This window comes from Balaenoptera physalus, assembly GCF_965194825.1.
Source record: "Balaenoptera physalus genome assembly, chromosome: 18".
NCBI lineage: Eukaryota > Metazoa > Chordata > Mammalia > Artiodactyla > Balaenopteridae > Balaenoptera > Balaenoptera physalus.
Genome location: NC_138899.1, coordinates 17,347,527 through 17,374,805, shown reverse-complemented (window position 1 = coordinate 17,374,805; position 27,279 = coordinate 17,347,527). Strand labels below are relative to the sequence as shown.

Below are 27,279 nucleotides of genomic sequence, written 5' to 3'. Positions count from 1 at the left end.
CTCTTTACAAAATATGAAGGCAGTCAGGCTACCCCCATCTTATAACATTGGAAGAACTCTCCCAAGACTATAGGATAAAGTCCATCTCTTCCTCACAATAGTCAAGTGTTGTCATAACTTGGCTTTGTGTATCTCGCCAACTCTAACTCACATTTAGCCCTTTTTTCTCCCTTGAACTCCACAGTCCATCCTTGCCAAATGGCTTAGTCTTATTCACATGCTTTTTACTATCTTTGAAACTATGCTTACTATGATCTAATTATATGCTTCTGCCATGCATCTTTCCTCTCATCCCCAATTCTTGGTTTATTACCTTTTAAGATTAAGCTAGACTATTATCTCCTTTTGATAAAATCTTGGCTATTTTTATGCCATCCCACACAGAACTATTACCTCCTTCCTGCCCTTTATTATGCCTATTGTGCCAGGTGCCGACGTGCTGTTTCTAACTCTAACGTGACTAATTGAGGTTTAAGTAATTCAGTCCTTCAAAGCATTTCCACAAGTTAAAAAAATGATTCCATCTTCAGAAACATTACAGTGAGGGAATCCAATTTACTTTAGAACATATGTTCATATAGGGAAAGTTTCTAAATAGAAAAACTTCTGTTATGTCCCTCATAAATTACACTTGATTTTAAACACGCCTAATTCAATATACTGGTCTACATATTGTTGAAAGGTAGGGAACACTCATTGTACATATTTATATCTCTAAAATATAGCATATTACTTAACACATGCTAGCAATTTATTTATTGTTGAAAGAAGGGAAAGAGAAAGAGGAAAGGGGAGAAAAAAGGGAGGGTGCAAGGAAGACGAGAAAACAGAGAAAGAAGAAGCGTATTTTGAAAAAGAGCTCTGGGTCTCTCGATAAATGGGCTGCAGATTCGTATTTAGACAATCTTTCCTTGCCTCTCAGCATATGCATATCCAGAACCTTCTTTGTCGTTGTCAGTGTCATCACCACCATCACATTAGTAAACACAATGAGAAGAACATATACTGAGCTCTTTCTTAGCACTGGATACATACTGCCTTTGAAAGACCCACATACTCTGTGGATGCCTACTCTAGGAGATTTGAATGATGCTATTGTTACTAATCCTTCTACTCTAATGTTATCATAAAAGGTTTCTAGTTTAGCATGTTCACATATATGCATATTTACTAATGTGTTTTATCGACTTTGTCCAAAAAAAAGATGTTTTCTTTTTTTGTAAAATTAAGTAACAGCTTTGCTTTTTAAAGTCTCCACATCCTATTGAAAACAATATCTATAAACAATATCTTTGTACAGGAAAGATATTACAGAAATGAATCACACACCTCCGGACCTGTCCATATAGTTTTGGTAGCATGTCGATACACTTCCTTTGATGGTGGACCAGCTCTCAGGGAGCAAGACAGGATTTGGTGACTAGTGTTCAAGATATATCCGTCACTCACATGTTGCCAGAGGATTCCAAATCACTGTTCCTCATGATGACACTTTGGTTATGAATTTAAATCACTTCAAGTCCATCTGTTCATCAAAGAGTAATTTACTGTCAAATCCAATAAGTGACAGGATATTCCTTTCCTTTTCTTCTGACCTTGTTCTTGGCACAGAGGAATTTGGTTCAAATATGACAGATTTCCCCTTGGCAGCTGGATGTTTGTTCACTGGGGCCAAATGAGAAATCTGTTGCAGGGAATCAATGGCCTGGATGCACCAAATATTTTACCATTCTAAAATGTTCTTTTGAATTCATATATTACTTTCAAAATTTCCTTTGCTTTGTTTAATAATATTCTACCTTTATTCTCTGTTAATCCTGTGAAATGCATGCATGTTATCTCTGACAGATTTTGGTATATAACCCGTGTTGCAGGCTTCTTTTATTAATATTTAAAATTGAAATTCCACTTTTTTTTTCTTTTTTTCTTTCTCCCTAATTTAAAACCTCTAGTGAACTATAGTTTGTTTATAAACAAAAAACCATAATGTGGAAATAGGAAGGACATTTCTCTTTCCCTTAGATTGTGATTTCCTTGAAGTTGAAGTCCAGGTTTTAAATTTATCTTTATATCTCCACCAAATAGCACAAAAACTGGTAGAATTTCAATAAAATTCCTGTAAAAGCATTTGAGGTACTTCTTAAAAGACGTAATATAATATAGTCATTCGTTATGAATAAGTCATTTGAGTATAAACAATCTTAATTTGGTTTATCATATAATCTACCTGAACATGCCATAATAATAACACAACTGTACAATAAAATCCTTTCTTTTCAATTGCATTTATATAATACCAATTACTTCTTTGGATGTAAAAGTCATGATTTGTATCATGTTTTTATTGCATTGTCCTTAAAAGTTAATAGGCATTTAATTTTATGTCTCTTCACAAAAGTCAATGTGTTTTAAGAAGAAAAAAGTGTGGATTACACAAGGCAATTAAACAAAATACATAGAACTCAAAAAAATAAGGTCACTACTGGCCACCTTCTTCTTCCCTCCTCTCCTTTCCTTTCTTTTTCTTTCCTTTCCGATCCCCCCCCCCCCACCCCGCCCGTTTCCTTTCTCTTTCATTCATCAAGGAAAAATTAAGCAGTCAATGTGAGCTAGGAACTTTGTTCTGTCAGATGAAAAAAAAGAAAAACACTAGCTTTTAAGATAACATGTCCCAGAAAATAATGAAGCAATTTGTATCCTTACATAGTGTTTAAGGAGCTTATAAAGTAGTCCTAGGGAACAACTGAATGCTCAATTATGTCTCACACTAAAAATACAGTAGTTCAGTAGTTATTCCAATGAGGAAGAGATCAATGTTCCCTGGAATAATTGGCAAGTGCTATAAGGAGAAGGTGCAGCTGAACTAGGTCTTGAAGACTGATTAGAGGAAATGGAGAGGGGCAAGAAGAGACTGAAAGTCTTAACTGAAGTAGAAGAAGAATATTAGAGTGTGTCTGAAAGTAAAAATATGTGTAAGAGCTAAGAACACAAACCTCAGGGACCTTGGATCCTAGATAGAAGAATCTAAAAATGCAATAGAGAATTCTAGATTCCCAGGGTGACATAAGTAAAAGTTGTGTTTTCCCAGTTGGAGGTACAAGATGTATTACAGGAAAAGTATTAGAGTTAGGGAGACTAGCTGGGAGGCTGTGAAATATGACTGAAACTTAGAAACATTGCAAAGGAAGAAACAATTGGTCTTAAAAACATACTGGTAAGATTTTCTCCATGCACATGACTGTATAAGTCAGCATTTTCTTCTTCTTCGGGAATTCAATCAAAAACATCAAGGAGAATGAGAAATAAATCCTGTAAGCTTTATATTTGGTGAAACTAAGTAAAATGCATTCTCTGTAGACTCAAAATATACAGGAAAGATGCTCAGATGAAAGCACAGGAAAGAAAATTGTAAAATAATAAGATTTGTTTGGAACAGAAAAATGTATTAATTGATTCAATAAATATGTATTGAGCTTTTCCTGTGTTTCAGGCCATGATTTAGGTGTAAGCATAAAAATTAATATAAAGGACAAAAATTCCTGCCCTCATAGAGCTTATAATATAGTTGAGGTGGACAGACAATAACAAAATAATTAAAATATATAGTGTGATGAAGGATGATAAGTGCTATGAAGCCAAATGAAGCAGGAAAAGGGAATAGAGAGTGTGTCAAAGGGAAAGTTTAATTTTAAATAGACTGGTAAGGGAAGGTGCTATGGACTGAATGTCTCTGTCTTCCCAAAATTCATGTGTTGAAACCTTAATCTCCACTGTGAGGATACTTATGGATGGGGGCCTTTGGAGGTGAGTTGATCATGAGGGTGAGGTCCTCATGGTGGAATTGGTGCCCTTAGAAGAAGAGAAAATAATAGAGCTCATTCACTCTCTCTTCTCCACCATGTGAGGAAACAGTGAGAAGATGGCCATCTGCACACCAGGAAAAGGGTCCTCACCAGCCCCCAGATATGCTGGTGGCTTAATCTTGGACGTCTTAGCCTCCAGAACTATGAGAAATAAATATTTGTTCCTTAAGCCACTCAGGCTATGGTCATTTCTTCTAGCATCCCAAATAGACTAAGAGAGAAGTTCTCTGATTAGGTGATATTTGAGGAAAGACCTGAGAGAGGGAGGTAAAGGAAACAGCAAATGGAAGGGCTTGAAGGCCCAGAATATCTGAGGGTCAGCTGGGATGCCGTGCGGCTGGACCTGAGAGAAGGACCAGGCAACTATCAGGAAATGCAGTCAAGAGAAAGACCAGGATGCCAAACTGTGTGGGGCCTTGCAAATGAGAGTGAGTGTTGGACATTTAATCAGAGTGACAGAGGAAGCCATTGGAGGGTTTTGAGCCAGAAGACTCATGTGGTCTGATTTACATTTTCACAGCATCATTCTGTTTGGCTTCCTCACTGAGTCTAGACACAGGGTTCAAGGTGGAAACCAAGGCACAAAGTATGAGGCTTTGTAACATATGAGGTGAGAGATGATGGTGAAGTGAGCCAACGTGACATCAGTAGAGGTGGTGAAAATGGTAGGAATCAGATCCATGATGAAGGGGGAGGATTTTGGAATGAATGAAATGTAGAGTATGAAAGAAGGGTCCAGGTAACTCTCAGATCTTTGGCTTGAGTAATTGGAAGGATGGAGTTGAGATTAACTCAAACAGGACAGACTGCAGATGCAGTTTTTTGGAGAAAAGAGCAGTAATTTGGTTTTAAAAATGTTAAATTTGAGATGCCTATTGCACATCCATGTAGAGATGTATAGTAGACCATCTAGGTCTATAGTCTAGAGTTCAGGAGAGAGATCTGTGCTGGAAAAATAAGTCTGAGAGTCGTTCCAATATAGATGGTATTTAAAACCACATGATTGGGTGAGGTCCTCAAAAGAATGTTTTTTGTTGTAGTTTAAAAAAAAAAAAAAAGTACAAAGCATCTCTCAGGAAGCATGGCAAAGATGAGAGCATACCGGACAATGTATCTATTTTTTGAATTTGCAGTACCAGACTGTAAAGGACCTGTGCCAGGGCCATTCAGGACCTGTTTTGGTTCAGAGGATAAAGGAGCAGGGATAGAGCTTACTGGAAATCTCAGATGAACCAGATTTGCATGAGGAAAACATCAAAATTATCCCAAGATTTAGATCACCATTCATTAAAGTTTATAAGACAAATAGGGTTATAAACAGAACATCAGGTTTTCAATAGAAGATGTTAATTTTGTTTTCTTTGAACTGGGCCTGTTGCAGTTCTCTGCTGCACACTCGATGAGCATCAGCTGCCTGGGTTGCTCCTTATACCCAGAAAGTAGATGGGCTCCCTGGTCTGTTAAGACCTAACTCTATTCTTGGACAAGACGCTTAACCTCTTTGTCTCATCTTCCTCATAGCAAAGGGTAAGGGTTGCCACATCGCTCCCATCTCTGAGAGTCTATTACCACTGCCCCCTCATCACTCACTAGCATCTGCTTTATCTGCACAATGAGTGGAATTTTATTGCTTTAGGATAAAGCTACTGTATTTGATACTTTGATATCAAATTTGTAATTTGATACTTATCCTGTATCAAACTATATTTGTATGTTAAATGATCTCCGTTTAGAGGACACTTGTTAATTTTAAGAGCTCCTCAGTTATAGGATACTGTGCTGTTCATCTTATAACACAGATACACAAAATAATATTCAGTAACCTTTATTTACATTTCCCCTAGTTTAGGGTTAATCTTTCCAGATAAGTTTCCATAAGCAATATTTACTAATTATAAGACATAAAGCTTTTTTATCTCTGAAATGTCACATTTTTTAATTCCAAAGTTTTCATTCCTTTAAGGTGTAGTATTAAAATAAAATTTTAAATTGTTTTGCATTTGAATTTATTGGACTTAGGGTTTTCTCAGGAAGAAGGAATCTTTGCCCTTTGCACACTCAATTGTCATTTTTTTTCTTGTCTGTTATATTTTGTTGCATTTTGAATTCAAAGGAGGAGTGGGAATAGCTAGTAAATGCTAGGTAGTGCTGACTACTTTGCAGGCATCATTCTAGTAAACAACTGCAGGATGAGGATAGTATTGGTGTCATCAGTCAGTGTTCTAAGGAGGCAATGAGATACAAGAAGGTTGAATAACTTGGTCAAAGTTGCATAATGTATCACTCATGTCTGACTAGAGAGAACAGGGTATTTCCATAACCCCTCATACTTTAGCGCAGCTACCCTATTTTACTTCAAATACCGAGTTTTATGCATTGCTTAAGGCCCACTCTATCCATGTGAACCAATTGTATCAAATGATGCCTACTTAAATTTTTATTAACGGGTCTATCTTTTATGTCTGCCATGAAAATTTCCATATTTTTACACCAAACAGTTAGAGATAGATCTTGCAGAAACACGTTTATAGAGTCAGGAATAAATTTATGGGTAAATAAATCACAAAATCCATAAATTTTTAGTAAGAATCTGTCATCTTTGTGCTGCTTTACTTTTATCCATCAGTCCTAAAGAAAGAAAGTCAGAGAAGTTTTAATAAATGGAAATTGTCTGCATTTATTTCCCATCAATTTCACCATGATTAGTTTAGCAATGGATTCAGAGTCAAGAATGCCTTAATACATTACAACCTTATTGAGTTTCTTTGGAGAGCTGTGCACTTACACATAATGCGGCCAACGTTCAGTCACGTTGCTTACGCATGGGGCAAGCCCAAGTGGTGCTATTTTAGACTATGAGATTAGTGGAACCTGTGGAGTTAAGCAGTGCACGGCCTCCACAACTCTACACTACAACCTGTGTGGTATAAAATGTATTCCACTTAGCATGGCGGAGAAATTTGAAGTTATGTATTGCATAATAGTGATATTGATTATACATGTCATTAATAATAGAAACAAATTTCTGAAAGTCACATTAAAGCATTTAATTATATAGTATATCATGACAGAATTAGAATTACACCCAATATATATTTGTTTGTTGGTACTCTATCCCTTACCCAAAATCATTTGAAGATTATAATTATGTAGATATATATAGATTTACATATATATATTTATATATCCAAACCTATAGTCTTTATATATAAACATACATATTTAAATGTTACATGTGTTCAGAATAAACATAAAGGAATGAGGCAAATAAGCTGATAACAATGACTAGTAAAGTAACTGTAACAGATGGCATATTCACTCCTGTGTTTCCCAGCAGCCAATGTAAGGAGAGAAGCCAGAATTTGCAAATTTATTCTCCTCCAAAAAAGTAGAAATACTATCAGGTTTTCGAAGGTCAAACATAATTTAATATGCAGTCAATTATAAAATAAAATTCTCACGCGAACCTTTGAGACATGCAACACAAACACTGTACAAATGCGTATGCTATTAACAACAATTTTTATAACAGATATGGAAGAAATTTTATGAAGCTATTCTAACATTCAAGCAGTTCTAATGGAATATTGCTTCTGATGAAATAATCTCACATATAGGTGGAATATAGACTATAAAGAAAAAGATCAGTAGCTTTTTTCTTTGAATTAGGCTACATGAAATTTATTTCAACATGAATTTTTAGTTGGATGTCAAACAATTTGACAGTGTGATTTCACTTGACCTAGTGTTTATATTTTATCATACTCAGGGAGTGATATTCTATATACTTTACAAATTAGATGAGCTCCTATAGAGTCAACACTGTTTTGAGACTTGAAAACCTAACCATGATTTATTTATCTATTATTCCTGAGGTGGATGGCCACATCATTTCTACATGGACTGAATCACTGAGGTTTCTTCAGGCAAAACTCTGTTGTTTTTGTCCTCAAAAAGTCACTTTGATTTCATTTCAGCATTTGAAAAAGAGGTGATTAAAAAAAAAAATACCTGAGTTCCACGCCTATGGCAGCGGGGATTTTATCACAAAACTTCAGCCCAAAGATGATCCTTAAAAAACATTCATCTTAAACAGTAAAGTCTCCCTATGTGGCCACTAGGATAATTTCAATGGTGAAATAACCTTGCATATCTGGGCAAACTTACTTAGAATGCTTTGGAAAACAGTGGTATTAATGATAGCAAAAATAAGCATTAGATTGATAACGATGAGTCTGTCCTAGTTTTTGTATATAAAATCACCCCATCAAGTAATAAAGACTGATCTCCCCATTTACTTTCAGAGAAGTTTATGCATTCAGTTCATCTCTAAATAGTCTCAGACCATTATGGTGTAAATTAAAGAATATAGGATTAAAACAATGGTTAACAATATATCACTTGAGATTTTGATCTTTCAGTATACTATTCTTGCTACATCTCCATCTTACCGAGGTTGTAAAATGTACAGTTTATAGAAGCAATAACAGCCAGGACTTTAGACCATAGCTGATTTATCTTCTAATCAAAAGCCAATGATGCAGTAATAAAAAAGTGATAAAGTTTTATTTTGCTCTTGCTCAATCTCTCCTTGAAGGTTTAAACAGTGGTCAAGAGCAGAATGGTGGTCACTGGAAATTCTATGGTTCCTGATGTGGGATATTGAGTTAAAGTTTAAAAAAATAAATAAAGCTGGCATAAACACCATCGAGTAAAGATTAATCAGTGAGTAGAGTATTGGTCCTTCTGAAAATGAGACAGATTACACTTTGATTCAATTGAGAGGCTGCAAGAGGGTACCAAATATGAGGTGTTAATTGAAGGTTTGGTACCCACCATACTAAGTAGGCTTCAAGCCACTTGGGCTGTCCTTTCTCATAAAAGCTGGAGGAAGAGGCCTCCATTTCCCAACTGTAAGACAGCAATTCCAGTTTCCATCTGTCAATAATACTTTGTGATGTGATATGTGAGCCAGCCTTTCTTAAGTGGCTTTTGAAGAAACTCTTAGAAGTTGTTTGAACATCATCAAACTGCTTAGAGAGCTAATGAGGACCTTGAACCATTCACTTCACCTTTATCTTCTGAGCTTTTCAGGCATGCTCGGTGTTATTTGCAGACAAAGAGAGGGAAGGGATAACATACAGAAACTCATCTTTACCTTAAGAAAAGAAGCCCAGAATGACTGCAGAATAATCGCATTGGAAATCTAAGCACATAGGAATATAACAATATAAGTTTATGCTTATAGGTGAGTCTGGCTAGATTTTTTTTTTCCTTTTTAGTTCCATATGCTTATTGCTAAATACAAGATTGTAGAGAAAAGGCTATCCCAATAGATGCAAAGGGTGAGCATTTATTAAGTATAGGTTGCTGTTCTACAGATGTTGGGCATTCTTCTATTTAATTCTCACATACACTCAAAATAAATATGTGATATAGATTCTATTATTAGTTCCCATTTCATAGGTGACGGAACTGAAACCCAGAGAAGTAAAATAACTTGCTCAATGTCCCAAGTGTAGAAGTGTGTGGAAAGGACAGGACCCCGAATCTGTTGTCATATATATATATTTTTATGTCTTTATTGGAGTATAATTGATTTACAATGTTGTTAGTTTCTGCTGCATAACAAAGTGAATCAGCTATACGTATACATATCTCTTCCCTCTTGCATACCCCTCCCATACTCCCTATTCCACCCATCTAGGTAGTCACAAAGCACCGAGCTGATCTCCCTGTGCTATGCGGCTGCTTCCCACTAGCTGTCTATTTTACATTTGGTATTGTACATAGGTCAATGTCACTCTCTCACTTCATCACAGCTTACCCTTACCCATCCCTGAGTCCTCAAGTCCATTTTCGACGTCTGTGTCTTTATTCCTCTCCTGCCCCTAGGTTCTTCAGAAACATTTTTTTTTTTTAGATTCCATATATATACAGCATTTGTTTTTCTCTTTCTGACTTACTTCACTCTGTGTGACAGACTCTAGGTCCATCCACCTCACTACAAATAACTCAATTTCGTTTCTTTCTATGGCTGAGTAATATTCCATTGTATATATGTGCCACATCTTCGTTACCCATTCATCTGTCGATGGACACTTAGGCTGCTTAGGTATCCTGGCTATTGTAAATAATGCTGCAGTGAACATTGTGGTACATGACTCTTTTTGAATTATGGTTTTCTCAGGGTATATGCCCAGTAGTGGGATTGCTGGCTCATATGGTAGTTCTATTTGTAGTTTTTTAAGGAACCTCCATACTGTTCTCCATAGTGGCTGTACCAATTTACATTCCCATCAACAGTGCAAGAGGGTTCCCGTTTCTCCACACCCTCTCCAGAATTTATTGTTTGTAGATCTTTTGATGATGGCCATTCTGACTAGTATGAGGTGATACCTCATTGTACTTTTGATTCACATTTCTCTAATAATTAGTGATGTTGAGCAACTTTTCATGTGCTTCTTGGCCATCTGTATGTCTTCTTTGAAGAAACGTCTATTTAGGTCTTCTGCCCATTTTTTGATTGGGTTGTTTGTCTTAATATTGAGCTGCATGAGCAGTTTATATATTTTGGAGATTAATCCTTTGTCCGTTGATTCATTTGCAAATATTTTCTCCCATTCTGAGGGCTGTCTTTTTGTCTTGTTTATGTTTTCCTTTGCTGTGCAAAAGCTTTTAAGTTTCATTAGGGTCCCATTTGTTTATTTTTGTTTTTATTTCCATTTCTCTAGGAGGTGGGTCAAAAAACATCTTGCTGTGATTTATGTCAAAGATTGTTCTTCCTATGTTTTCCTCTAAGAGTTTTATAGTGTCCGACCTTACATTTAGGTCTTTAATCCATTTTGAGTTTATTTTTGTGTATGGTGTTAGGGAGTGTTCTAATTTCATTCTTTTACATGTAGCTGTCGAGTTTTCCCAGCCACTTATTTACGAAACTGTCATTTCTCCATTGTATATCCTTGCCTCCTTTGTCAGATTAGTTAACCATAGGAATGTGGGTTTATCTCTGGGCTTTCTATCCTGTTCCATTGATCTATATTTTTGTTTTTGTGCCAGTACCTTATTGTCTTGATTACTGTAGCTTTGTAGTATAATCTGAAGTCAGGGACTCTGGTTCCTCCAGTTCCATTTTTTTCCCTCAAGATGGCTTTGGCAGTTCAGGATCTCTTGTGTCTCCATACAAATTTTAAGATTTTTTTGTTCTATTTCTGTGAAAAATGCATTTGGTAGTTTGATAGGGATTGCATTGAATCTATAGATTGCTGTGTGTAGTTTAGTCATTTTCACAATGTTGATTCTTCCAATCCAAGAACATGGAATATCTCTCCATCTGTTTGTATCATCTTTAATTTCTTTCATCAGTGTCTTATAGCTTTCTGCATACAGGTCTTTTGTCTCCTTAGGTAGGTTTATTCCTAGGTATTTTATTCTTTTTGTTGCAGTGGTAAATGAGAGTGTTTCCTTAATTTCCCTTTCAGATTTTTCATCATTAGTGTATAGGAATGCAAGAGATTTCTGTGCATTAACTTAGTATCCTGCTACTGTACCAAATTCATTGATTAGCTCTAGTAGTTTTCTGGTAGAATCTTTAGGATTCTCTATGTATATTATCATGTCATGTGCAAACAGTGACAGTTTTACTTCTTCTTCTCCGATTTGGATTCCTTTTTCTTCTCTGATTGCTGTGGCTAAAACTTCCAAAACTATGTTGAATAATAGTGGTGAGAGTGGGCAACCTTGTCTTGTTCCTGATCTTAGTGGAAATGGTTCCAGTATTCACCATTGAGAATGATGTTGACTATGGGTTTGTCATATACAGCTTTTATTATGTTGAGGTAAGTTGCCTCTATGCCTACTTTCTGCAGGGTTTTTATCATAAATTGGTGTTGAATTTTGTCGAAAGCTTTTTCTGCATTGATTGAGATTATCATATGGTTTTTATCCTTCAGTTTGTCAATATGGTGGTTCACATTGATTGGTTTGGTATATTGACGAATCCTTGCATTCCTGGGTTAAACCACACTAAATCATGGTGTATGATCCTTTTAATGTGGTGATGGATTCTGTTTGCTAGTATTTTGTTGAGGATTTTTGCATCTATGTTCATCAGTGTTATTGGCCTGTAGTTTTCTTTTTTTCTGACATATTTGTCTGGTTTTGGTATCAGGGTGATGGTGGCCTTGTAAAATGAGTTTGGGAGTGTTCTTCTCTCTGATATATTTTAGAAGAGTTTGAGAAGGATGGGTGTTGGCTCTTCTCTGAATGTTTCATAGAATTCGCCTGTGAAGCCATCTGGTCCTGGGCTTTTGTTTGTTGGAAGATTTTTAATCACAGTGTCAATTTCAGTGTTTGTGATTAGTCTGTTTATATTTTCTATTTCTTCCTGGTTCAGTCTTGAGAGGTTGTGCTTTTCTAAGAATTTGTCCATTTCTTCCAGGTTGTCCACTTTATTGGCATATAGTTGCTTTAATAATCTCTCATTATCCTTTGTATTTCTGCAGTGTCAGTTGTTACTTCTCCTTTTTCTTTTCTAATTCTGTTGATTTGAGTCTTCTCCCTTCTTTTCTTGATGAGTCTGGCTAATGGTATATCAATTTTGTTTATCTTCTCAAAGAACCAACTTTTTTAGTTTTATTGATCTTTGCTATTGTTTCCTTCATTTCTTTTTCATTTATTTCTGATCTGATCTTTATGATTCCTTTCCTTCTGCTAACTTTGGGGTGTTTTTGCTCTACTTTCTCTAATTGCTCTGGGTGTAAGTTCAGGTTGTTTATTTGAGATTTTCTTGTTTCTTGAGGCAGGACTGTATTGCTATAAACTTCCCTCTTAGAACTGCTTTTGCTGCATCCCGTAGGTTTGGGTCGTCGTGTTTTCAGTGTCATTTGTCTCTAGGTATTTTTTGGTTTCCTCTTTGATTTCTTTAGTGATCTCTTGGTTATTTAGTAACATATTGTTTAGCCTCCATGTGTTTGTGGGTTTTTTAACATTTTTTTCCCTGTAAGTGATTTCTAATCTCATAGCATTGTGGCCTGAAAAGATGCTTGATATGACTTCAGTTTTCTTAAATTTACCAAGGCTTGATTTGTGACCCAAGATGTGATCTATCCTGGAGAATGTTCCATGTGCACTTGAGAAGAAAGTGTAATCTGCTGTTTTCAGATGGAGTGTCTTATAAATGTCAATTAAATCTATCTGGTTTATTGTGTCATTTAAAGCTTGTGTTTCCTTATAATTTTCTGTCTGGATGATCTCTCCATTGTTGTAAGTGAGGTGTTAAAATCCCCCATTATTATTGTGTTACTGTCGATTTCCTCTTTTGTAACTGTTAGCATTTGCCTTATGTATTGACGTGCTCCTATGTTGGTTGCATATATATTTATAATTGTTATATCTTCTTCTTGGATTGATCCCTTGATCATTATGTAGTGTCTTTCTTTGTCTCTTGTAACATTTTTTTAAAGTCTATTTTATCTGATATGAGTATTGCTAGTCCAGCTTTCTTTAGATTTCCATTTGCATGGAATATCTTTTTCCATCCCCTCACTTGCGGTCTCTATGTGTCCCTAGGTCTGAAGTGGGTCTCTTGTAACCAGCATATATATGGGTCTTGTTTTTGTATCCATTCAGCGAGCCTGTGTTTTTTGTTTGGAGCAATTAATCCATTTACATTTAAGGTGATTATTGATATGTATGTTCTTACTACCATTTTCTTAATTGTTTTGGGTTTGTTTTTGTAGGTCTTTTTCTTCTCTTGTGTTTCCCACTTAGAGAAGTTCCTTTAGCATGTTTTGTAGTGCTGGTTTCATGGTGTTGAATTCTCTTAGCTTTTGCTTGTCTGTAAAACTTTTGCTTGTCTGTAAAGTTTTTGATTTCTCTTTCTAATCTGAATGAGATCCTCACTGGGTAGAATAATCTTGGTTGTAGGTTTTTCCTTTTCATCACTTTAAATATATTGTGCCACTCCTTTCTGGCTTGTAGAGTTTATGCTGAGAAATCAGCTGTTCACCTTATAGGAGTTCCTGTTTATGTTATTTGTCGTTTTTCCCTTGTTGTTTTTAATAATTTTTCTTTGTCTTTAATTTTTGTCAGTTTCATTGCTATGTGTCTTGGAGTATTTTTCCTTGGGTTTATCCTCCCTGGGACTCTTTGCTTTCTGGACTTGGGTGGCTATTTCTTTTCCCATGTTATGGGTGTTTTCAACTATAATCTCTTCATATATTTTCTTGGGTCCTTTCTCTCTCTCTTCTCCTTCTGGGACCCCTATAATGCCAATGTTGTCCCGGAGGTCTCTTAGGCTGTCTTCATTTCTTTTCATTGTTTTTTCTTTATTCTGTTCCACGGCAGTGAATTCCACCTTCTGTCTTCCAGGTCATTTATCTGTTCTGCGTCAGTTATTCTGCTATTGAATCGTTTCAGTTATTGTATTGTTCATCTTTGTTTGTTCTTTAATTCTTCTAGGTATTTGTTCTTTAATTCTTTTAGGTCTTTGTTAAACATTTCTTGCATCTTCTCAGTATTTGCCTCCATTCTTTTTCCAAGGTCCTGGATCATCTTCACTATCACTTTTCTGAATTCTTTTTTGGAAGGTTGCCTATCTCCACTCATTTAGTTGTTTTTTCTTGGGTTTTATCTTGTTCCTTCATTTGGTACACAGTCCTCTGTCTTTTCATTTCTGTGACTGTGGTTTTCATTCCACAGGCTGCAGGGTTTTAGTTCTTCTTTCTTTGCTGTCTGCCCTCTGGTGGATGAGGCTATCTAAGAGGCTTGTGCAAGCTTCCTGATGGGAGGGACTGGTGGTGGGTAGAGCTGGGTGTTGCTCTGGTGGGCAGAGCTCAGTAAAACTTTAATCCACTTTTCTGCTGATGGGTGAGGCTGAGTTCCCTACCTGTTGGTTGTTTAGCCTGAGGCGACCCAGCACTGGAGCCTACAGGCCCTTTGGTGGGGCTAACGGTGGACTCTGGGAGGGCTCACACTGAGGAGTACTTTCCAAAACTTCTGCTGCCAGTGTCCTTGTCCCCACCATGAGCGACTGCCGCCCCCCACCTCTGCAGGACACTCTCCAACACAAGCAGGTAGGTCTGGTTCAGTCTCCTATGGAGTCACTGCTCCTTCCTCCTTGGTCTGATGTGCACACTGCTTTGAGTGTGCCCTCCAAGAGTGACGTCTCTGTTTCCCCCAGACCTGTCCAAGTCCTGCAGTCAAATCCCTCTAGCCTTCTGATTATCTCGGAATTCCTCCTCACGTTGCCAGATCCCCAGGTTGGGAAGCCTGACGTAGGGCTCAGAACTTTCACTCCAGTGGGTGGGCTTCTGTGGTATAATTGTTCTCCAGTTTGTGAGTCACCCACCCAGCAGTTATGGGATTTTATTTTACTGTGATTGTGCCCCTCCTACCATCTCTTTGCAGCTTCTCCTTTGTCTTTGGTTGTGGGGTATCTTTTTTGGTGAGTTCCACTATCTTCCTGTCGATGATTATTCAGCTGTTACTTGTGATTCTGGTGCTCTTGCAAGAGGGAGTGAGCGCACATCCTTGTACTCCACCGTCTAGAACCAGTCTGCCCCTCTCCATGTTTGCAGTCATGCTCCAGCCATCCACAGCTCCTCACAGTGCCCTGAAAAGCACCAGGTATCATTCTGTATCCATGTCCTGTCCACCTAGAAAAGCCACCTTCAGCCTTCACCTGCCTTGCTGTTCCTTCAGTTTTGCTTCAGCCTCACTTTCTCCAGAGAGCCATTTTTGTGGCTTCACCTTGTGGTTTAGGAATATGCTCATAGGGTCCTGTCTCTATTACATGAATCAATACTCTGCCTTGAAATTGTCTGTTTAACTGTTTCTTGATGTCTTATTCATTTTTGATTTTCTAGTGCTTGACACAGGGCAAGATGTGTAGGACTTGGCAACATACATTTACAGTCTCAATGAATGAACAGATGTTGCTAATTTTGTTAAAGAAATTCTTACATTATTTAAACGTCAAATAAGTTATCATAAGGTTTCTGTCCTCCCTAAACTTCTATACCACTTTTAATACCATTTTTATAGTATTACCTAATCACAGGATGTGAAAGTTAAAAGGGGATTTGGAGGTTGACTAGTTCAAACCTTTGTTTTCTCATCTGTAAAATATGTAGTGGAGAGGTTAAATCATTTATTCAGGGCCTCTCAGATAGTGAGTGTTATGACTGAGAGTGGAATCCTTATCTCCTAATTTCCGTTATGAGGCTCTTTCTATCTGTTCCACATTGTATAATTTCTGACTTAAAGTATAGAGTTTTAAGTCCTTTTAGAGTTTAACTCATGACTGTGCATTCATGCTTTTGTGCAGTGCTGTAATAATGGCAGACACTGAGTAAATATTTGTTGAATTAAATTACTCATAACTTCCATGTTTAAGACCATATTTCCTGCATCTCTTGGAAAGCCCTGAATTTATAATCAATAGCAATGGGGGGTCATTTAGGGGTTAAAGAGATAATTTAAAAGTAATGGTATCCAAATTCAAATTTCATTGCTGTCTTCTTGTAATAATTCATATCACACAGGATCAGTGATATAGATGCTTCAACTCACAGCCCATACTTAGACAAGAAATAGAATTTCAATATTTATCATGACAGAGGATCTTAAGAATATTAAAACTGAATTCATAACATAGTCCAGAGAATATCTGAGAACTATCAGAAATGAGTTGAGGTACTAAATAAAACAAAGGCTGATATTACAGAACTGGAAGAGCTTTTGAGCTCTTAATAATTTTTAGATAGTCATTTTCCCTGAACTTGAACTAAATCATTCAGCTTATTTATTTTTTAGTCAACCATAGGGCAAGTTTAAGGATTACTTTTAAACACAGGGAATAGAGATGGATATATATGAACTGGTCCTATAAAAAGAGGTCTCCTGTACAATAGATAGGAAATTAATATGTATACAGTAAAGCAATTTGTATTTCACAGCAGATTGCATGGAATTTAAAGTTGTATTTTTGAAATAGATGAACATTATACTGATTTTCAATTATATTTTATATCCTGTTCCTTCTTTTACCTGACACATGATTGACTTTGGCCCTAAAACATCTGGGAAGAGGAGAGAGAAATTTCTGAGAAGAAAAGAGAGACCAAGAATAGTGAGAAAAACATGATTTGGAGGATAATGTCCTTGGCCTCACACTGACCTTTCTATTCAACATCTTCGTCCCTTGACCACTGCTAAGCAGTAGCTTTCTCATTCCAATCATTCTTACACCACTTAAAAAAAGAAAAAAAGAAAAAACTCATTTTGATTATTGTGGGTAGGTTTGAAAGCCTCTGATTATGCAGCTTTAACCTTCACAGTGATACAAGGACATTCTATTAACATGTATGTGTAAGTATTAGCGTCCTTATGTACTTCAAGGATGTTGAGAAACTTATTTGTCACTCTAGATGTTAGAAACTTGACAGAGAACATCCATTTTTATTAACTATTAAAGATCTACTGATCATGTGGGAGAAGAAACTAGTTCCTCTGATGAGAGATTAAAATGGAGGGAGACAGGTTGGTGAAGAAGAGGCTCTTTCCTAACTTTGCCTTAGAAGTGTTAAGGATTGGAGATTAACTGTCACGTCGTGGGGAGAACAAAGAGCCCTCTCCTTGCAGCCAGACTGACACACTGTCCTCAATGGTGGCCAAGCCCTTTTGGGCTAAAATGTGACCATTACTCTGAGCCAGAGTGTAGAAAGTGGTATGAAAATGAGATCTAGAATTAGTTATAAGGGGAGGATTAGAAACAGGTAAACTAAGCTCATTTATTAATTTGTTTATATTCCCTTATTTATTTTTATCTTATTTTCTTTGATAGTATTTTTTAACGTATCTTTGAATATACCAGATTATCTGAGCTCTACTAAAAAGGAGTGAAGGCATTTTTGTCCAACCTGGAGGTGAAATTTCGGTGGACATGCACCTGTGAGGAACAGCGTGCAGGTGGAAGTGATCATTACTTTCCGAGCATCAGAATAGAAAGGGATGTTCCAGGGGAGCATGCTGCGGTTATTTGGTTACTTGTCTCTCCCTATTTATAGGTACACCAGCCAGGGCTGGAAACTTGGAGACCTTGGGTTGCGTGGATAATAAGGGGTGAGCACTATATTCAGCCAGAGCATGAAAACTAGTTAATTGACTGGCAGAGAGTTATTTATTAAAAAAAAATACTGAGTAATTGGGGAGATTGCAAGGAGTTGCAGGTGTTAATGAGTTCTTTTGCTGAGATGTTAAAACAATTTTATGAGTACTTGATTATCTAAAAAATGACATTAGTGAAGATGTGTGTGAATGTCTGTGTGTGTCAGATCACAGTGAAGAAGCACAGGCATTTATATACTTGATCCACCATGAGACACTGAATGTGCAGCTGGGGTTTGAACTAAGTGCTCACCTGTTCCAGCCTCACCAGAACAGGTGGTTCTGTTACTATAGAAAATAATAGATGCAGAAATATATTGACAGGATATCTGTTCAATCATTTTTCTCTTCTGACTTAGCTTCCAGGTAATTGTCACCCTCTTAGTTGGTGGCTAGCATGAATGAAGTCATGGGCAAGGTTTTGCAAATGGAAAGTAACATAATCCATATATAAAGGGGGAATATTTTAGTGTAGAAAGGATGGGTTTTAGACGCGGACACATCAGGATTTGAATTCTAGGCCCATTACTTCCTTATAGTGTGATCTTGAGATTTATTCTCTCTTTATTTCAGCTTTTTCATCAAGATGAGTATAATAATACCAAGTTCAGTTTTCCTTTTATGTACCTCCTCTTACCTTTGTGAGAATATTTACTGAAAGTCTGTTCTCTTTTTAGGCCCTTTTCTGGATGCTTAGAAATAGAATTTCGAGCAAAACTGACACTGTCTCTGGCCTGCTGGAGATTTCAAGATAGTGAGGTTATTGTGAAGGTTGAATGTAGATTAGTTCACCTAAAGTTTCTCAATAAGTATTGGGGTCCTCTTTCTTATAAAAGGCCCTCAGATTTTCTTAGGCATTTTTATATAAAAGATCCAAGTACCTCTTGCCTGTTGCCCTAAATCATGCGACTTGTTCAGAGGCTAGGAAATTAGGGTCCATGGAATAACACTTTTCAGTACATAAAAGGTTTAACATACATTTAATTCTTAGATTTTAAATGGTTTTACTTTGTTGTTTTTTGTAGGTGGGTATAAAGGGAACAAAAAGTGACATAGACTACTTGGGCTATAGTAAGATAAATTTTGTGAGTGGAAGCATGTCAGACATTATCAAGTCTGAATTAATTGTAACTTGTACTGCAATGTTATGTCTGAGAATTCTCCAATTTCGTTAATGGCTTACTTAATTGACAATATCATCATGACTCGGAAGGGTGTGAAATTAAAATCTTAAGAAGCATATAAAATTATACTGCAATTCAGAAGTTTTGTGTGAACAAAGAAATGCAGTTGGTAAGTGCCTTATTTATGATTGACTCTTCATACTTAGACAGTTGCACTTGATACCTTAGTCCTTTCAAGCTGCTAGAAAATATAAATTGTGCGGCTTATAAACAGCAGAAATATATTTCCCATAGTTCTGAAGACTCGGAAGGTCAAGGTGTTGGTGTATAGTCAATGTCTGGTGGGGGCCTACTTCCTAGACAGTCGTCTTTTTACTATGTCTCACATGACAAAAGGGGTAAGGTTGTTCTTGAGGATCTTGTATAAGCACTCGTCCCATTCATGAGGGGTCCACTCTCATGTGCTACTTTCACTTTGGGGGTTAGAATTTCATAACATGAATTTTAGGGGGACACAAACATTCAGACCATAGTAGTATCAATATCAAAAGAAAAGATTGACCTAAAGCATTGACCGTTTGCCTGGTTAAGAAAAACTGTCAAAAATAGACACTTACGATGTTTCTAATAAAAATTACAAAGTACAATAGAGCAGTATGTCCCATCTAGATTCCAAGGATGGTGGTCTGGAAAGCATATACCACCTGATTTCTTTAGTTGTCTGGATCTTTATCATGGCTGAAACTTTTAAGATATTTTTGCAAGTTTCTATTTTCAGTTATTACTAGTGTCTCGAACACAGACATGATGTTGCTGACCAGTGACCATAAGTAAGATATGGACTTTGAGTTTTGTGTTTCAGGAGTGATGGGTGTAATGCTGTGTTTACATTTTCATACCCTGTTTCTCTCCAACTTTGTGATTTATGTCTTGTATTTGGTAGAGGACTAAGTACACATCATACGAGCCACAAAACAAAGTCAAACCTATGTCTCTGGACTAATGGCCTGGTGCTCTGGCTGACTGAGCTTTCTAAAACAAATGACCCCCATCAATATTATTACATATTCTCTTAAACAAATTAGAGAATTTTATTTCAAATAGGAAATAGCTGATTTGTTTTAAACTACAAGTAATATTTTATTATATTTTCAAATTTCAAACATCTTAGGTAAACGGAAGTGAATATTTAAGTTTTACAATATAGTGGGGGGGAAGTGATTATGTAAATTATATACATACTGATGGGATAGAAATCTGCATATTGGAATTTCTATTTCCCTACTATTTTTATGATATCATCATAATAAAATAAAATGACTGCCCTATTGCATTAAAAGCACTTACTTATTAGTGAAATGGCCAGGAAAAAATAATCACTCAGGGAAGTATTAACATGAGATAGTTTGTTTAAGGGTGTATATCACTTGAACTTCCTTTGAACTCTCTGCACTTCTTGCTATTTATGACAAAGAAAGTCATTGCTCACAAAGTATTGGGTTTGCCTTTGAAGTAATACCGGGAGATCAGTGACAAAAGGCAGAGCTGAGATTAGATGCTGAGTGTTATTGTCTTGCTACAGTCCCAAAGCTATGTGAAATGTCAGCTAATTGAAAATGGTAATTATCCTACATAGCAACCTAAACTGTTTCATTCTAGGATATGTGTTACCTTTAAATTAATAGCCATTGATCTCCTGGTTTTTCACAATTCTTCTCTGTCCTTTTGTCAAATTATCTAGCCATCAGTCCTTGGGACAAAGCCCATCTCATCATTTTTATTGACAGTGGTTTAATGAGTGACCTGGCCTTCCTGTTTGGATAGACTGTAATAGGTCCATCCATCTGAGGGTCTGTCAGCCAGAGCTGTGTAACCTTTACTGTATATTTGTTTTCTTATTAGAAAGGTTTTAAAATGAAAACTTCAAATAATTGTTTGACTGTGGCTATTTACATTTATTTCAGATACTGATTGGGAGGGGCCATATTAATCACAGAAGTAGTAGGTCTTCAAATTATGATCTACTGAGAAAGGCTGTCGCCTTGAGAGATGAATAATATATATTCAGAATGCTCAGCTTGCTTCTAATGGGCAGTACTTCATGCCAAATGGCTTTGAGGGAAATTTGTATGGTATAATTCTTCAGACACAGAATTAAAATTCTCAGTTATGATGGGGAAAAATAAAACCATCAAGTAGAAATTAGAAATACATATTCTCTATAGCTGTAAAATGAACTTCAAGTGCACTCTGATCCAGTAAAATTGAGTTAGTTTAGAAAATATTTCAGAGTAACCTAATCCCAAGTCAAGCCTTCCTGTTGTAATGAGTGAACAACCCAAAGTCACTTGGGCTTGAACTGTTTGAAAAAATGAAGAAGATACGAAGAGTGTGGGGAATTATTCAAATATTTTCAGGCAGAATTCTCCACTGTGGAGGTTAGGAGCCTAACACAGAGTGATTATGGAAAAGTTATATTCTTGGTTCAAGCCTTGCCACAGAGTCATAAAACCAGTTTTATTTTTGAGTGTGAGGTAAACCAGTGTGTTGTCTTCCTAGTCATACTAGAAATAGGAAATAGTTCTTCTTCCATTATTTTTATGTTATTAATTGTAACTATGAAGTATATTCACAAACTATGGAGACTAAGGACATGCAAACAAATTTGGTGCTAAAAATAGTTGAAGGTAAAATTAATCTGACACAGTGAATAATGAACAAACTCCTTTTGTGCTCTATGTTTAGGTACAGATATGAAATGATTCAATCATGTTGGGAAATCATGGCTTTATAGCTCAAAAAGAGAGCAGAAGGAAAGGGTTTGGGAGTGAGAGGCAACTTGTTGTCCTCCTTTGTTAAAAGCAGTTCTGACAAAGACTCTCTCCTTGACTAAACTTGATTCAAGCCCCTTTAAGACCTCTAGGCCTTGAACTTGGCATCCATTTTTCTTGGGCTTGAATCGCTCGATTGTAGCAGGAACACTGCTCAGTCAGTCTAGTTAGAATCCTCTACACTCAGTATCTGATCAAGCTCTGTACGTGATGACGCTCTTCATCTCCAAGGTGACAGGTGGTCACCCTGACCTTCCCTCAGTGTTCCAGTCAAACCTGTTTAACCAGAATTCCCCCTTTACCCCTGATGTTTCCTCCTGGTAATGTCCTTTCCTCAGACTTCCACCCTGCTACTCGGGTAGGAACCTCCGTTTGTCCATGCTGTATTCAGAATTGAGCTCAGTTCTATATTGAGATCTCTTTTCTCTTATTGCAACAGTTCCAGAATAAATATTTTTACCATTTAACTACTGTCCAGCTCTGGCTTTCTTTAATGGTTTTGCCGATTTAACCATTTCAGGCTCTGGTTTTTCTTTGACAATTTCACAGACTCTTATTTCATTTCAAGCCAAAATTGTTTAGAATGCCATGTCCCACCTGTCCTGTCCTGAGGTCAGTATCTGAGAATAAGTGAAGGTATTTCCCAGAGGAACCCAGGCATAGATGTGTGGGACGTCAGCAAGCTTGCCGCTCTGCACAATTCTCTCCTCCCTCCCCGATCTGTCAGCAGCTGGAACTGGAGGATGGGGGCCATGCCTTTGGCCCGCTATCCCTAGTGATTGGAATTGGCTGATGCTTAATGGTCATTTCTGTCTGAATTTGATAGCATGAAATGAGGGCATTAGGGTTTTTTCCCTGAAAATTCTACCTTTTATAATAAAAATAACTCTATAGCCAAATCCTGTCCTGTGTAAAAGAATACCAACCAAAAATCAAAGTAGTCATACATTTCTTCTGGAAACTTAATGAAGTTTAAGTCCCAGAAATCCTGTCCTTTCACTACTCTGACATCTTGTAACAAAGGCTCTTTAGAGCTTGTAGGTATGGAAGAACCTACAGAGTTATAGCTGGATATTGCTATGGGGAAAATAAAAGCAATAGTAGTTCATTACACAGCCTACATTCATGTCATTGCTGCTCCCTAGTAAACTATCTGGCAGGCAAAATGTTACGTATTCAAAATACCTGACATTTGTGCTCACTGTAATTGTAAACTCTTGGCATTTGGTTTATTTTTTTGAGCCAGACCATTTTACACTACTCTTAAATATCTTGGCATTAGAAGTTTGTTTTTGATACAGATAATTTCTCTTGTTATTTCCCTGTTTCCCTTATTGCTGCCCTGCATTAGCTGCAATTTGCTTTAATTGAGTCATCCTCATGATCATGGAGAATTTGTTTAGCCATTTCAATTTTTAGCTGTAATCTCATTTTGAATTGTTTATCCTGATGATTAACATTAATGCATGAAGACTCAGCAGAGAAAAAATATTATGTGGAAAATTTATTCTTTAATAGTTAATATAAACTTTCAGATGTTGGTTGTCAAAGGCTGCAATATCTCTTTGATCTTTAAAAGGCTCGTCAATGAAGACAGTTCAGTTGAAGAAGCTATATTGTTGAATCCAAATATTTTTGGAAATCTGCTTTGAGTCTTGAGGATTTAGAAATTTGCATAAATGATCTGAATCTCAGCAAGCTCTGAATGAACAGCAAGTGTTTGCTGGGATAATTTAAAGAGCCAGCCACTGGAGTGATGATTATCTACAAAAGTGATCATTCACTAAGTGATTATGCTTAACTTTGCATGAACTTAGTATCCCACTGGTAATTTTTAATCAATAAACTGAAATATAATCAGGTTGGAGAACATGTAAGCCTGCATCAGTGCAGTAAAACCTGTCAGCAGGGAGAGAAAAGAAGAAAATGGCAACATAAGATTGAATTATTTGGGAAAGTTGAAGAGAAATATAGTTTTGCCTCTGCTGTGATACTCAGCTTGGAATAGAATGAACTCCACCACAGGGCATGTATCTCCAGGAGTCCAGCAGGTGGGGCTTTGGCCAATGTTGGACTTTGCCAGCAAACAGAAAAGGAATATTACACTCTTGATTCACATGTTCTTTTGGTCCTAATAATGCATAGTTGATGGTGCTGGATTGGAGGCATCTCTAATCTGTGCCTGACAAACTTGGGTCGGTTACTTGTTTTTTTCACAATGTTAGTTTTGCCATTTAGGAAATAAAGAGGACTAAGAAGGTCATCTTTAGGCTATATGCACCTCTAAAATTCTATATTATGTATGTGTAGATGACAAGTCTGTAGCTGATTACAAAGTCATAGCTCCAGAGAGTTCAAAATGGGAGATTTAGACTTTACAGTCCTGTTACTGTAAATGCTGGTTAAAACCCAGGGATTAGATTGAGTCAAGAGTCTATATTTGTACATGGAAGAGAGTAAAGGATCCAGGAAGGGTCTAGGACACTGCTGAGATTGGGGTGAGGAGCCAGCAAATGAGAGATATGTCAATGACTAGGAGGCAAATAAGGAGAGCATGGGGTTCCTGAAGCCGTGAGAAGAAAGCATTTAGCATAGAAGAGGGTGATAAACTGTGCTGAAAGCATCTAAAACGTTATGGACAAGAACAGAAGAGCTGCCACTGGATTTAGCTGCTTGCAGCTTGACAAAAGTGGGCTTGTGACAATGAAAGTGCAATCAGAGTAGTGTAAATAGAGAATGGAGATGATGAAGTGGAGAATGTGATTATGGGTAGCTCTTTTACTCTTAAGGGTGGCAGAAGAAAACGAGCAGAGCTGGAGGAGGATTTGTAATTAAGGAAATTCATCCTCTTGGTCTTTTTCTTTTTTTGACAGTTGTAATAGAACATATTTTTGGGGCATAATACTGTAGAAAGAAAAAAAAATCAATCATGCAGGAAAGAAATTAGATAATTGTCCAAGATAAATCCTCAGCAGATGCAAGACTATAGGCCCTGGCACACAGAGGGGTTGGCAGCTGATAGGAAAGGAGTTCCTTCATCCACATAACATTTATTTTTCTTAAATTTAATTGAGAAAGTTATAGCTGAGAGCAAACTGGGTATGTGAGTGTAGTAGGTTGTGATGTAAAATGCAGTTCTCTTTACAGATCTTAGTCAAAATTTTTAAAAGTAAAATTCCTTCAGGTAACTACAGTTAGAGGACAGAAGGATGAAGGACAATTATAAGAAAGAATATAAAGTGGAAAGAGTAGATTGAAACAGCATCTTTGAATTACCGGTTCAAGATGGCGGAGTAGAAGGACGTGCACTCACACTCTCTTGCTAGAGCACCAGAATCACTGTTGAACAATCATCAAGAGGAAGACACTGCAACTCACCAAAAAAGATACCCCACATCCAAAGACATAGGAGAAGCCACAATGAGATGGTAGGAGGGGCACAATCACAATAAAATCAAATCCCATAACTGCTGGGTGAGTGACTCACAAACTGGAGAACACTTATACCACAGAAGTCCACCCACTGGAGTGAAGGTTCTGAGCCCAACGTCAGGCTTCCCAACCTGGGGGTCCAGCAATGGGAGGAGGAATTCCTAGAGAATCAGACTTTGAAGGCTAGTGGGATTTGATTGTAGTACTTTGACAGGACTGGGGGAAACAGAGACTCCATTCTTGGAGGGCACACACAAAGTAGTGTGCACGTTGGGACCCAGAGGATGAGGCAGTGACCCCATAGGAAACCGAACCAGACCTACCTGCTAGTGTTGGAGGATCTCCTGCAGAGGCAGGGGGTGGCTCTGTCTCACCGTGAGGACAAGGACACTGGCAGCAGAAGTTCTGGTAAGTATCCCTTGGAGTGAGACCTCCAAGAGTCCACCATTAGCCCAACCACAGAGCTGTGTAGGCTCCAGTGTTGGGTCTCCTCAGGCCAAACAACCAACAGGGAAGGAACCCAGCCCCACCCATCAGCAGTCAAATGGATTAAAGTTTTACTGAGCTCTGCCCACCAGAGCAACACCCAGCTCCACCCACCACCAGTCCCTCCCATCAGGAAACTTGCACAAGCCTCTTAGATATCCTCATCCACAAGAGGGCAGACAGCAGAAGCAGGAAGAACTACAATCCTGCAGGCTGTGGAACAAAAACCACATTCACAGAAAGATAGACAAGACGAAAAGGCAGAGGGCTATGTACCAGATGAAGGAACAAGATAAAAGCCCAGAAAAACAACTAAATGAAGTGGAGACAGGCAACCTTCCAGAATAAGAATTCAGAATAATGATAGTGAAGATGATCCAGGACCTCGGAAAAAGAATGGAGGCAAAGATCAAGAAGATGCAAGAAATGTTTAATGAAGACCAAGAAGAATTAAAGAACAAACAAACAGAGATGAACAATACAATAACTGAAATGAAAACTATACTAGAAGGAATCAATAACAGAATAACTGAGACAGAAGAACGGATAAGGGACCTGGAAGACAGAATGGTGGAATTCACTGCCATGGAACAGAATAAAGAAAAAAGATTGAAAACAAATGAAGACAGCCTAAAAGACCTCTGGGACAACATTAAACACAACAAAATTTGCATTATAAGGGTACCAGAAGGAGAAGAGAGAGAGAAAGGACCCGAGAAAATATTTGAAGAGATTATAGTCAAAAACTTCCCTAACATGGGAAAGGAAATAGCCACCCAAGTGCAGAGAGTCCCAGGCAGGATAAACCCAAGGAGAAACAGGCTGAGACACATAGTAATCAAATAGACAAAAATTAAGACAAAGAAAAATTATTGAAAGCAACAAGGGAAAAATGACAAATAACATAAAAGGAACTCCCATAGGTTAACAGCTGATTTCTCAGCAGAAACTCTACAAGCCAGCAGGGAGTAGCATGACATATTTAAAGTCATGAAAGGGAAGAACCTACAACCAAGATTACTCTACTCGGCAAGTATCTCATTCAGATTCGATGGAGAAATCAAAAGCTTTACAGACAAGCAAAAGCTAAGAGAATTCAGCACCAACAAACAAGCTCTACAACAAATGCTAAAGGAACTTCTCTAAGTGGGAAACACAAGAGAAGAAAAGGACCTACAAAAACAAACCCATAACAATTAATAAAACGATAATAGGAACACACATATCGAAAATTACCTTAAACGTGAATGGATTAAATGTTCCAACCAAAAGACACAGGCTTACTGAATGGATACAAAAACAAGACCCATATATATGCTGTCTACAAGAGACCCACTTCAGACCAAGGGACACATACGGACTGAAAGTGAGGGG

The 27,279-nt window shown here is 37.3% G+C and overlaps 1 protein-coding gene and 1 long non-coding RNA gene across 2 annotated transcripts in view; one reads left to right on the top strand and one right to left on the bottom strand.

Moving 5' to 3' along the window:
• GPC5 (glypican 5) overlaps positions 1–27,279 on the top strand; it is a gene marked incomplete at its 5' end in the record, with an annotated part of 1,365,225 nt that overhangs the window by 943,233 nt on the left and 394,713 nt on the right. The window lies entirely within an intron of this gene.
• Positions 6,298–27,279, bottom strand: part of LOC309647428 — an 85,978-nt gene continuing 64,996 nt past the window's right edge. Inside the window, exon 2 of the long non-coding RNA XR_014256046.1 lies at positions 6,298–8,555. This is a non-coding gene — a long non-coding RNA (uncharacterized lncRNA). The remainder of the gene's footprint in view (positions 8,556–27,279) is intronic.